The sequence below is a fragment of the Monodon monoceros genome, unplaced genomic scaffold (assembly GCF_005190385.1).
Source record: "Monodon monoceros isolate NGI ecotype Baffin Bay Population unplaced genomic scaffold, NGI_Narwhal_1 Super_Scaffold_18, whole genome shotgun sequence".
NCBI classification, from domain to species: Eukaryota; Metazoa; Chordata; class Mammalia; order Artiodactyla; family Monodontidae; genus Monodon; species Monodon monoceros.
In genome coordinates this window covers 9,453,652-9,467,388 of record NW_021703774.1, presented here as the reverse complement: position 1 = coordinate 9,467,388, position 13,737 = coordinate 9,453,652, and positions in this window count along the sequence as shown.

The following is a 13,737-nucleotide window of genomic DNA, read 5'->3' as shown; positions in this document are numbered from 1 at the left end:
AAAAATAAGACACTTAAAAAAAAAGAGTGGTGTGAGTGAATATGGAGCATGTGGAGTTGAGAGGGAATTTCATTATAAAAACACTAAAACACTCCAGGACTCTGGGTGAAATGTTCATGAAATTAAAAACAAAATTATGTGGAAATTTCCAACAGAGGTGCCTACAACTATAATATATACTTAATCATTACTGGCCTCCCCGATTTAGCCACTCGTGTATGGCTACAATGGAAACAATGTGAAGTGGGAGAAATATCAACTTTTGTAAGTGGGTATTTTCAATGAAATAATAAATATATTAAAATAAAGATTTTAAGCCTCTGGATTTCTTGTCATTCCCTTATAAATTCTCATAATATGAAAACATGCTTGTTTACCCATGTCTTCACTTGAAAAACCTTGCTGACAACCTGTTCATTACCAAAGCAGACCATGCCAAGATGATACAATGTGGTCTCTACCCACCAAGAGCTTTTATTCTGTAGAGGAGAAAGGCACATGCAACTTCTCACACAAGGGGACAATGGGATATTCTAATTGAAATTTTTCCAGTGTCCTTGTTTTGATGTCCTCACTTGGCTTTGGGCTTCACTAAGTATCCCTGCTCATAGAGTCTGTATTTTAGTTCTTTCAGCTATAATCCACTTTTATTATACCTGAGCTCTGTCGATGTGGTGGTAAGGTGGGGGGGGGAAAAGAACATTCTATGATCTTCTGATTAAATCTCAATCATTTGATGTGCCTGTGTCTCGGAGGTATGACCTTCACAGGTGTTAATCCAGCCTTTTTACCTTCAGCCTCCTATGCCTTTCTCTGGCTGCAACATTCCCAAATCGATTTATTTGAAGCCCTGATTCTAGATGCCTGTGTTTCCACCCCTTAAGTAAGACAGGAAGGCTGAAGTGAGTTCTCTTCCTTCATCTGGATAAAGTTTAAGAATTGGGCGAAGTCCTTTCTACTGGAAAGTAGACCTCTGATATGGAGAAGGCTCTGAACATGTTTCTAAATGGTTACTCTTCCCTTCCCCCTCCCAGAGCCAAGAGGGGATCTTTCTTGGACTTTTACCATAGACACGTGATGGGGTTCCTAGAAGGAAAGCCCATAAAAATGTGGGTTCTCTCTAAGGTTGTGGTTCCCAGCAGTTTTTCACCCTCACACTAGTCTCCACTCAACCTCCCAGAATTCACCAAAATTACCACTTAACTGTTACTACCAGTTTATGGTTCCAACAGCTTCTATTGCTGTATCTCTCTGGGTGCACTTATCTCTCTAGGTGTTGGGTTGCTGGTTTACCCTGTAACCTAGTTCTCTGATGCAGCCAAGATATCATTGTCCAGTTTTTTTCTTATCGTAAAGATGGGAGTTCTGACTTCCAAGCTCTTTACATGTTTGGTCTGAAACTAGAAGCCACAATTCATTTTTGATGTATAATATTGAATACATGAATTACCACTGTGATACAATTTCTAACATTCCTATTTAGGGATGATCTGCAAGAAAAATATCCTAGATCCTTATTTCCACCCTTTGAAAATGTAACATAAAGTGACAAAAATATGTAAAACACATCTAGGGCAAAAAAAAATATATAGAGACTTTAACTTTTAATTTAAAAATGAGACACAATATTAATAAAATCCCCTAAATATACAATGCCCCATGCCCCCCAACACAGTACCAGACAAATTAATTTAAACAATAACATAGAAAAAAAGAATAAACAAGAGGAACCAAGAAAACCATGTAAAAAAGGGAAGAAGACTAAGTCTATAAAATATTTAACATACTGTAAAAATATAATAAAATGCACAGTTTAAAAAAATATGATTGCTGCACTTTTCGATAGGCCAACTAGGACAAAATCCAAAGTTTAGAAATAGACTTAAATCTTAGAGAAATTTAATATACTAGAAGATTAGCATCTCAAATCAGTGGGGAAAAGATGGCATTTTTAAAGCAGTTATGTTGGGACAGATGTATAACCATTACAAAAAAGATAAATGTACATTCTCACCTTGCTACTTACAAGATGATAAATTCCAAATGCCCCAAAGATTTAAATATTAAAAATGAAACTATGCCAGTGTTAACAGGAACCATGAGTAAATTTCATTAAAACCTGAGAGAGGGGCTTCCCTGGTGGCGCAGTGGTTGAGAGTCCGCCTGCCAATGCAGGGGACACGGGTTCATGCCCCGGTCTGGGAAGATCCCACATGCCACAGAGCGGCTAGGCCCATGAGCCATGGCCGCTGAGCCTGCGTGTCCGGAGCCTGTGCTCTGCAACGGGAGAGGCCACAACAGTGAGAGGCCCACGTACAGGAAAAAAAAAAAAAAAAAAACTGAGAGAGGATAGAATTCTTCCTAAATATGACTCAAAAACTAAAAGTGAAAACTAAAACATTGGATAATTTGACTATATTAAAATAAAACAATTTCATTAAAACATAACCTAGAAAACAATAGGCAGAAGACAAACTGTGGTAAAAATAAAATACAGAACATATAGAAAGAGCTAACATCCTTAACATTTAAAGAGCTCCTAAAAATCAAAATAGAAAGACCAAACCCGAAGTGAAAATGGGAAGAAGTTATGAAAAAGAGAAACAAATGCAATTAGGATTTAAATATACAAAACTATGTTCAGATTCAGACATAAGACAAGGGAAAATTAAACAAGCATTTAGGGGCATTTATGGAAATACTGATAAAATTTGAATTAAGTCTATAATTTAGTTAATTATTTTGTACCTCCAAAGGATACAAAGTTTCAGTTATGCAAGATGAATGAGTTCTGGAGACCTAATGTACAGCATGGTGACCACAGTTAACAATACTATATTATCCACTTTAAATTTGCTAAGAGGATAGATCTAAAATCTTCTACACACACACACACACACACACACACACACACCACAGTAACTATGTAGAGGGGTGGATAAGTCTTTTATGATTGTGGTGATGATTATTATTATTATCTCACAACGTATACATATATCAAAACATCAAATTGTACCCCTTAAATATATACATTTTTTTGTATGTCAAAGATATCTCAGAGAGGGGCTTCCCTGGTGGCGCAGTGGTTGAGAGTCCGCCTGCTGATGCAGGGGACACAGGTTCGTGCCCCGGTCCAGGAAGATCCCACATGCCGCGGAGCGGCTGGGCCCGTGAGCCACGGCCGCTGAGCCTGCGCGTCCGGAGCCTGTGCTCCGCAGCAGGAGAGGCCACAACAGTGAGAGGCCCGCGTACCGCAAAAAAAAAAAAAAAAAAAAGATATCTCAGTGAAGTTGTTTAAAATATAATACTATACCAATGTTAATTTCCTTGTATTGGTAATTTTACCATCGTTATGTGTTACGTATGATATTAACCTTAGGTATAGCAAGGTGAAGGGTATATATAAACTGACTTTATTATGTTGCAACTTTTCTGTGTGTCTATAATTATTTCAAAATAAAGAGTTCATTAAAAAATTAAGCTACACACACTAAAACAAAACAAAATATTTTTAAAACTAATGAATGACCACTTTATATTTATCTCTCAGTAAAAATCCAAAAGCTTGAAAATGCAACTTGTTGGTAAAGTTGTGAGGTAACAGGCACTCACCTTCATTCTTGGTGAGAATACAAAATAGTATAGCCTTAAGAGAGGGGCACTTTCAACACAGTGTTTACCATTAAGTTCAGCAAAGCCATGTGTAGTATAGTGATTTATAAGAAATATATATTTGGTTATCCCAATGACCATTTCTCATATATTAGTGGGTCTTTGTCCAGGGTTCCAGACTCACAGCTCCCCAAACCCTTGGAATTTCCTAACTGAGGAGAGATATAAAGGTGTCTTTGGGGCTTCCCTGGTGGTGCAATGGTTGAGAGTCCACCTGCCGATGCAGGGGACACGGGTTCGTGCCCCAGTCCGGGAAGATCCCACATGCTGTGGAGCTGCTGGGCCCGTGAGCCATGGCCACTGAGCCTGCACGTCCGGAGCCTGTGCTCCGCAACGGGAGAGGCCACAACAGTGAGAGGCCCGCGTACTGCCAAAAAAGCAAACAAACAAAAAAATAAATAAATAAAGAGAGAACAAATAAGTATACACAAAATATCATAGGTGCTAGGGGAACAACTCATTACTATAAAACAACTTAGAGTAATAATAGAGGAAAAATTAAGTATTGGTCAGGTGACTTCAAATGACTTGTATTTTGGAATAACCAAAAAGTCCTGATCAATAAGGAAATGTTATTCTTTACAGAAAAATTCCATGGAAATTGAGTGGAAGGAATTATAGAATTAGAAAACATCATTTTGTACTGCTGCTCAAATGACAGGTTTGGGCAATGGTAATGAATATATACTACAGACATTTGGTGAATAATGGATAAAGAACTGAATATTTACATGGTATCAATGTATCCCAAGCTCATCACTGGGGAAAAAGCACAATGATACAATGAAGGAGTCATTTTGTTACCACCTGAACCCACTGAACTATCTTAGGATACAGCCAGTAGACACAAATCCATATGTGACCCATTTATTTCAACTAGTAAATAACAAGAAAAATTGGGGGGCGTCAGAACATAATATTGTTTTATACTATAAGTGGTTTAAGAGGCATAACTAACAATTGCAACGTGTGGACATATTTTTGGATGCTGATTAGAACAAACTATACAAAGACATTTTTGAGCAACAAAAGAAATTTGAATATGGACTGGGTTTAGTAAAGATATCAAGGTATTTTTTAGGTATGATAATTGCATTTTGGTTATCTAGAAACTATTCTTTATAAAGACATGCTGAAACATTTAAAAGGGAAATATTAATGTCTGGGATTTGATTTAAAATGTTTAATCAAATTTCAAAAATAAGGACAAAAAGGATAAAGAAAGTGTGGCAAAACAGTGTTAATTTTAAAACTGAGTGTTAAAGGTATGGGGACTTATTATGATATTCTATCTACTTTCAAACTACAGTGAAAATTGTATGATATTTTCCAAAGTTTTTAAAAATGTTTTTTGGGGGGGGACAAAATCCATCACAGTAATTCAAAAATTTCTTTTTGTTGATACCTAACAATTTTTTTGCTTCTCATAGTGATATTTGAGAAATTAAGTGCATTTTATCTCTTAAAAAGCCTGCAATGGGGAACTAATTTGAATGACAAAAGAAGGAACAACTGCACAGCAAAACAAATACTATGGTACTAGATTGTAACTCAAAATATAAATATACTCAAGTCCATACTGATAAATTACTGGATAAATAGAAGGAAAGAGATAAATCTTCCTTACAAAAGAATTAAAAATAATTTATATTGATACTTCCTCCTCCTCCTTAATTGTGGGCTGAACTTAGTGAGTTGCTTCCCAAGAATAGCACATGAAAAGGTTAGAAAAAGAACTTTTCAGTGGAGAAAGCTGGCAAACTCTACCTTAGCCAGGAGATCAGGTCAGCACCACCAATGGTAAGTCACGTTGATAGTGCGTTCCCACTGATGTGATGTGATTCACTTCTTTGGTACCTTCTCCCAAATCCATAACCTCAGTCAAGTCATGATAAAAACATCAGACAAACCCAAAATGAGAGATATTTTACAAAATACCTGATCAGTTCTCCTCAAAACTGCCAGGGTCATGAAAAACAGGGAAAGACCAAGACACTGTCATGGACAGAGGCAACAAATGAGATACGATTAGGAAATGCCATGTAGAATTCACGACTGGGTCCTGGGACAGAAAAATGGCATTAGTAGAAAGAATAGAAATCCAAATAAAGTCTAGTTTAGTTCATAGTAATGGACTAATGCTGATTTCTTAGTTTTGACAAATGCACCAGGATTATGTAAGATGTTAGCAATGGCGGCAGTAGGGAAAGAGTATGTGACAAATCCTGTATTATCTTTGTAACATTTCTATAAATCTATAATCCTTCCAAAATAAAAACTTATTAAAAATAAATTTCTGATCAAATTTAAAAACTTAACAATATATTATTTGAGTCCTAGCAAAAATAGCAATTAGGCATTAGAAAAGAGGGCTTTACAGGACTGCAGGCTGGGAAGGACACCATTGAACTGCATAATACTAGAGAAAGTGGGTGAATTGTCCTGGGACTAAAGCCTGGAAGAGAGTCAGGCTAATGGGAGCTTTTATCCACTTGCAGATTAAAGCCTCTGTGGGAGAGGAAAAGGAACCTTGTAGGAGTCAAGTCATAACTAAAGAGAGGGATGCTATACATAGAACATAAGCAGAGCATTTTCCCAGCTCAAAGCTTTTAGCCACTCACAGATGAGCTTGGGGAAGGCCTGGGAATTATAAAAACCAGATTCCAGTTTCAGCTCTGCCAGTAATATGCTGACAGTGAACAAGTCATGTAATTTTTCTCATTCTTGATTCTCTCAACTATGGGTTGAAATTCATCCACAGCTTTGAGTCTATGAATTTATAAAGGCAAGTTTTTTAATCCCTTTGGATATTTGAATGAAGCTTTATATTTGCCAATGACATAAAAATTAAAATATATTGCAATATGAGAGGGATATAAAAATAGTTTTGGTCAGCATATAAAGCTCTAAATTCTCATTTTGGCAAGTCCTTGGTTACGGCAGGAGGTAATTTATCATACAATTACAATGTATGTAGGTTTGACCATACAGAGTCATGCCTTTAATTCCTGAAGTATTCATCATACTTGCTGTAATATTACCCGCAAGTATCATTCAGAAGCAGAGGAACCTGTTGGACTGAACCATGAATGTTCAGTCAGCAAGGTCCAGATGATGAGAAAAACTACAGCCCAGTTTTTCAGTAGATGAATTGTAAGGAAAGAAGAGAATTGATGAGGGACTTATTAAAAGAGACTTAAAAGTCATATTAAGTTTAAAAAGGGAATGGATAAATATAAAAGCATGCATATCTGGGTTATAAAACTAAAAATGAAGTGATCATTATGAACTCCAGGATAATAGTTACTCATGGGGAGACAGAGAATTTGTAATTGTGGTGGGACACATGGATGGGGCTTCTAGGTGACAAGCAAAGTACTATTTTTTGACCTGAGTAGTAGTTCCAAGGGTGTTAGCATTTTAATAATTCTTTACAGTATACATTTGTTTTGTGTAGTTTTCACCCTTTATTTTATTACAATATGTAATAAAATCTTCATGTGTTGCTGGCAGAATGCTGTGTGCTCCATTTACAAAAATGAATAAGAAACTTTTCCTATAATCAAAGGCTAGAATCAAGTAGAAAAAAAAAAGGTGACAAAATGAGCTTGCAATTCTTATTATGAAATTACATATTAGATAGAGTGAAGTCCAATGGATGGGGTGTAGTTTTGCCTAGTTAAGTTATAAGTGTTTTTGAAGGAGAGATAATGCAATGCTTAAGCTTAATATTTAAAGGTTAATCACTGTTTTCAAATGGACAAGAGGATGGAGCCATCCAGAAAGAAGGGGCTGATTATTTTACTAAAACATATTTTTTAACAGGTAAAATCATGACTCACACAAATGTAAAATAAATATGTATCTAAGAGTTTATTTAACTCACTAATTAATGAAGGAATTAGTAAGATGTTATAGGTGGTTCACAGAAGAATTCAAGACGCACACACATATTGGTCATCAGGGATGCTAAAATGACTTTACAAATAGATACAAAATTCATCAATATCCATAGGGCAGTAATCAAATGCATCTCCACTGGGCTAATCTGTGTTTATGTGAACCAGAAGCATGGGCATTACTATCAGTGTTCAACAATTTATAGAACTGTCAAATACTTTAAAGACAATGAGAAGGGAAGATAACTCCAAAGGGTGAACTAGACAGAAGGGATGGGGTGAGAAAAGACGCTGAAAAGATGGACAGGGGCCATATCATGAAGCTGAGTGAAGCCTTTTATTTTGTATGGCACTAGGGAATAAGCAGAGACAATTCTGAGTGGCCCTGGGGGTCGTTTTCTCTTCTTCTTCTGTAGCTTAGGAAAAATTTAGTATAACAGTTGTGAGTTAGATCAGTGGAAAAGTAGTAAACTCTGGCATTTCCTTAACTAAGACTCTCCCATTGATACACAGATGCTATCTGTCCTCCTTTCCTTATAAATATTTTGAGTGATTGAGGGGAAGCTTTACCCTTGGCGCCCTTCTGGGAAATGTCCAGTGCAGCTATGCCCATGGCAGGCATGCTTTTACGTGGAATAAGGCAAGTGTGGAAGATTTTGTGTGCTTTGTTGCTTCTCTGCCTGTCAGTTTCCTCAATAAAGCAAATGTAATATTTTCACTGTGGAAATGTTAGGAATGTTAGTATCTTTTCCCCCTTTTGCTTTAGAGGTAGTCAATGAATCTGTTTTCCGTTTAATTTTGTTTTACTGTCACAAGTAGCAGTAGTAATATTTTGATTTTCAAATTAACATAATCAGAATTTTGGAAGAACTAGTGTGAGCCAGTATTCACACTGTGTTGCTGTGTTGAAAAATAACCAATTAGAAACTAACACACCATTGTAAAGCAATTATACTCCAATAAAGATAAAAAAAAGGGAAAAAAAAAGAAAAATAACCAAATTGCTCTGATTGAAAGCAGTTTGGGAAGAATTATGGAAAGGGAGACTTGATGAGTTTTCTGGAATGTAAGTTCTTTAAGAGTTCCCTTACCTCATGCTGGTTATACAGTTTACTCTCCAAATGGCTGGTAAAATAGTACTGATTTTTGACTACTTGATTGGTCATAGAACATGGGTATTTCCTAGATAATATCAAAAGCTCAGAATTTCAGGTAGAACTAATTAGGCAATTAGCCCTTTATTTGAAAAGGCTTATTTGGCGTTATAGAGTTATATTTTTCATTCAATGCACAGTTGAATGAAAGAGACAGTTCTATCCCCCCTTATTTCAATCTCCTTCATTCCCCTACAATTTAGCAGCTGCAGAACTGTGCTGTAGTTCCCCCCACAGCTGGGATCTCACTGCTTGCACCTTCATGGTGCAGTTAAACATGTTCCTCTGTCCTCTGTCATTTCTGCAGATTGGCAGCTGGGTCCAGAGACTGGATATCAGATTTGATCTCTTTGGAAAACTGTAAGTAGAATGTGGTACGGCTATAGGAAGCACATAATGTCTGCTTGTCTCTTTTTGTGATCTTAGCCACCGTTGAAGTTTAACACCTGTATCTAATCATTTGTTGTTGGTTTAAAAAGCTGAGATTTTAATGACATTATTTCACTTTTATTTCTTTGTCAGAATATATCTTATTAAAGCAATACTTTCTCTCATTCACTCTTTGGTTTCCCATGGTAGAGTTAATAAGAAATACAGGATAACTGCTTAATTGTTCCCTTTATTAACCAGTTTTCATTTTAATGTGTTAATTTCTATAATCCTCTGCAGGTAGGCAATTCTTTTTAAATATTGCTATGCACCCATAGATGAAAATAAGTTTGATGTATTCAATCCACTCTCGTCATTAAAAGTACTGAAAGTCTGATCGTCCCTTTGTGGTTAGTGGAAGACTAGTAAGTTGGCCCTTGAATAATTTGAATTGACTCCATTAGTCTTTGATAGCTTCCCTTCTAACCGATATGGCAAGATTTGCCAGGCTCAGCTCGTGCATTTCCTGTCTCAGACCTCAGCAATGTCTCCACTAAACCTAGGTCGCTTTTAGTGAGAAGTGACACTTCAAGGCCACAATATGAGTCTCATCACGAAAGCATTAGTCATTGTATCTAGGTCTTAATAGTGAAAAGAGGTAGGGAATATTTATAAGTAGGAAAAATATACAGCCTAGCTCCATCCAACATAAAAGAATAGAAACAATAACCAACCCAGTAACAACTACCCAAATTTATCCTGATACAGTCAAACTTCAAGACTAAGGAGATTTAAATTAAACGCTTCCTTATTGCATCTATATGTCCCTTATTCCACCCTAAAAATTCTGCTTCTCAAGGACACAGGAGATGATATATAAGAATATCCACTAATTATTCATTTTGAAAATTATTCTCAGAATACTAATACTACCACCAATGTAATTATTGAAATTAAAGCTAGGAAAGTTTTCTTGAATCCTGGCTCATTCTAAAAGTATAAGAAAACTAATTTCATGTGAAAATTAACAACAGAAATGTATCAAATTCAAATTCCATGCAAAGTTATCATAAGAAAAGAAGAGAACAAGGAACATAATCATATAAATGCACACATTCACAAAAGGTAAGTATGAAACTGAGCCTCATTTTAGTAGGTCTTAATTTCTCCCAATGCCAAGGCAAAGACAACAATGATTCCAACTATCAACTTTCTGTACTGAAGTTATAAAACAATAATATTAGGCTAGAATATAAATGAGAGCGTAATGGTTGGAAATGGGTTGTTGAAACTAATAATATTTATAAAGTATCTGTTTCTTGAGAAACTTAAGAAAACTAATTGAAAAGCTACGAGTAATTCCATGAGCAATAATAGCAGTAATGGATAAGGTAACAGGATATATGTGTGTGTGTGTGTGTGTGTGTGTGTGTGGTAAAAGACGGCCATGACCATGATGGTTTAACCGATATAACACATATAACAAATATATAACACAACTGTTTTCAGACACTGAAAATAGGCAACATAGACATGCGATACTTAACAGAAGAGAGACAGATGAAGTGAGCCATACAACTTCAACTGCCTTCTTTGAAGACTTCAGTGCAGGGAAGAAATGTAAGGCTCATTTAGAGACTGAGAAGTTTACAGGGGTACTCCTTAAATAGAGCAAAAAGTACTATTTTAAGTTGAGGAAATAGTGATCTGCATTCAGGGAGAGCAAGAGGGCTGAAATTTGCAAGACAAAGTACTAGAAAGAGCTCAAGAAGTTTGTACGAGGGTACCTTTGAGTCTGGCTGAACACCAAGCAGCTCTCATGCAGGATAAAACTTCACGAGCATTGACAGAGGATACCTACTGTGAGATATACGTTAACCTTCAGAGCTTACACAGGGCTAAGGGACATTCAAGTACTTAACATCCAGAATAGCAAAGCTTTAATAAACACTCTGAGAATTCATTAGAAATTTAAGAATCTTTGTATCTTAGTAATTAAGGCTATTCAGGCTCACCATAACAAAGTTCAAATAGAAGTCTTTATGGACAAAACTGATACTCAGATAACTGCCTGACCAAGACCAACTCTATCGTCATTAAATGAAGACAAATAAAGTCCTGATATTTAACATCACAAAATTCAAAATGTTTAGCATCAATAAATAATTATTAGACATCTGAAAGAGTAGGAAAATGTGCTATTAGCCGGAGAAAAATTGGTATAAAAGCAGACCCAGCACCACAGTGAGGAATTTTCAAAAAAGGACTTCAATACAGGTATTTTAAATATGTTCAAGTACTTCAAAGAAAAAGAACATAATAAAATGAAAACTATAAAAAAATGGAATTTCTGGAACTGAAATTTAAAAAATTACAGAATAAACTTAAAACAGATTAGGCACTGAGGAAGAAAAGATCAGTGAAAATTTCTATCAAGACATAGCAATGAAAAATATCTGAGGAACAGAGAGAAAAGAGGCTGAAAAAACTGGATAGTTCCTAAGTGACCAGGGGGACAATGTCAAGGGGTCAAACATACCTGTAACTGGAGTTTCTGAAAATGGAAGAAGGAGAAAAACAAATAGGAGAATCAACGCCTAAAAGTTTCCAATTTGATGAAAACTATAAAACCACACATCCAAGAAACTAAACAAATCCCAAGTAGAATGAATATCTTTCATATCATAATCAAAGTTTAAAAAATCAGAGACAAAAAAAAAATCTGAAAAGTAGCGACAGAAAAAAAGACACATTAGAGCATAAGAACTATGATACAAATTACCACTGACGTTCTCACCAGGAATAATGGAGGCCAGAAGACAGAAATGCAACATCTTAAAAGCATTGGAAAAAAAGAACAAAAAAACGCGACTGTAAACCTAGAATTCTATCCTATGAGAATACTCTTCAAGCTAAAGGATAATTGTGCCCCAAAGAATGATTATCAGCTCAAGTCATCATGTAGCATCCACCCTGTTTTTCTTCTCCTACTTCCACCTGTCTGCACACACACACAGAGTAAGCCCACACATCTTCCAATTCTCTTTCAGACCTTTGGACAGGTCTTTAATGTAATTTACTTGTGTCCATGTTTTCACAGTCTCTCTCTCCACAGTTCTATCAGCCTGTGAAGAGCACATCTTACACTCAATTTCAGCAAATCTTATGAAAAATAGTAAATTCCTGTCTCATACTCCTCTGAATATAGTAATTCAAATATAGTCTTAGGGACTAGAATATGTCCTTGCTCATCTGCCCTTGCCCTCATTCACCTTTACAAAACTAAACCTCATATATATATATATATATATATATATATATATATATATATATATATAGTGAGTGTTAATAAATACTAGAGACTAAAGGAGTTTGTGGTGGAAGTGTAATCTGCATTATCAACATCTGTTTCCAGCTAGACTTGCCATAAAATGCCCTCCTGTACAATATTTTCAACAGTCAATTTTCAGCCAAGGTGAACTTAAAAATATGTTCAAAGTAAAACTTATAGAATCAGGGGCATATATATATATATATATATATATATATATATATATATACTAAATATTCTTTAATTTCATTTCTGCAAATGTTTTGAGCTCCTAGCTGGTATCCCTAAAAGGGATCCCTGTGAATCTTTAAGAATAACTATTTTCTTAAAATCAATAATTTAAAAATATTGAAAATAAATTTTCTTTTAGATTTGTTTTAATTTTTTTTTTAATATATACAATTTTAGAGGAATTAAAGAATTAACTACTGGAGATCAAAGACTTGGAAAGACTAAAGCACATGCTACTGGTGATCAAAGGCTCTGATAATTCCGGATCTTCTTTTCTACTGACCTCTGGGAATTTGTAAGAACAAATCACTTAATATCTATCATCCCTGCCTTTTTTTTTTTTTTAATGTGAGTTATGGCCTAGATCAGCATTTCTTAGATATTTGGGTTTCATGAAAAAAAAGAAGGTGGAAGCTGAACCAACTTTGAGTTGCCGTTTCTTTTTTAATAAGAACATAAAATAAACAATCCTACAAACTGCCGTCTCTAGTTACAATATTTCATTAAAAACATTTTAACATTAAAAAAGGCAAAAGGACAAATTCAGAATAAGTGCTTCATATTAAAAATAGATACTATTAAAAAATAGTTTAAGGAAAAAATTACATATGACCTTTTATTCCCATTTTCATCATGGACTGGTAAAAATTTTACAAATGTCTGAAGTCATTCCATGGACCTGTGCTTAAAAATCATTGAATTAAATGCTTCTTACTATCCCCTTCAACTGTGAAACTCTATGCTCTATCTTCTTATTTTGATACAATATGTTAAGCAAATGTGATTAACATTACATAGCATTATGTCAGTTAAATGTAATTTACCTAATTCAATGTATTTAAATAAGTAAAAATACTTAATTTTAAAAACAAGGGAAAATATGATTGGTGTAGCACTTTGCTACACACATTTTAACGCGTACTACACACGTTAAAGACCCTTTTAAAAAGTTCCTGTGGGAAATGACAGTGTCATTTGGGTCTAGCATCATTCTGGTTGCACAAACTAGAAAGAGAAGTTGCGCTGTGGTAATACTAGTCTTTATCTCAGAGACCAAGAGTCATTTTGCAAATTTGCAGTA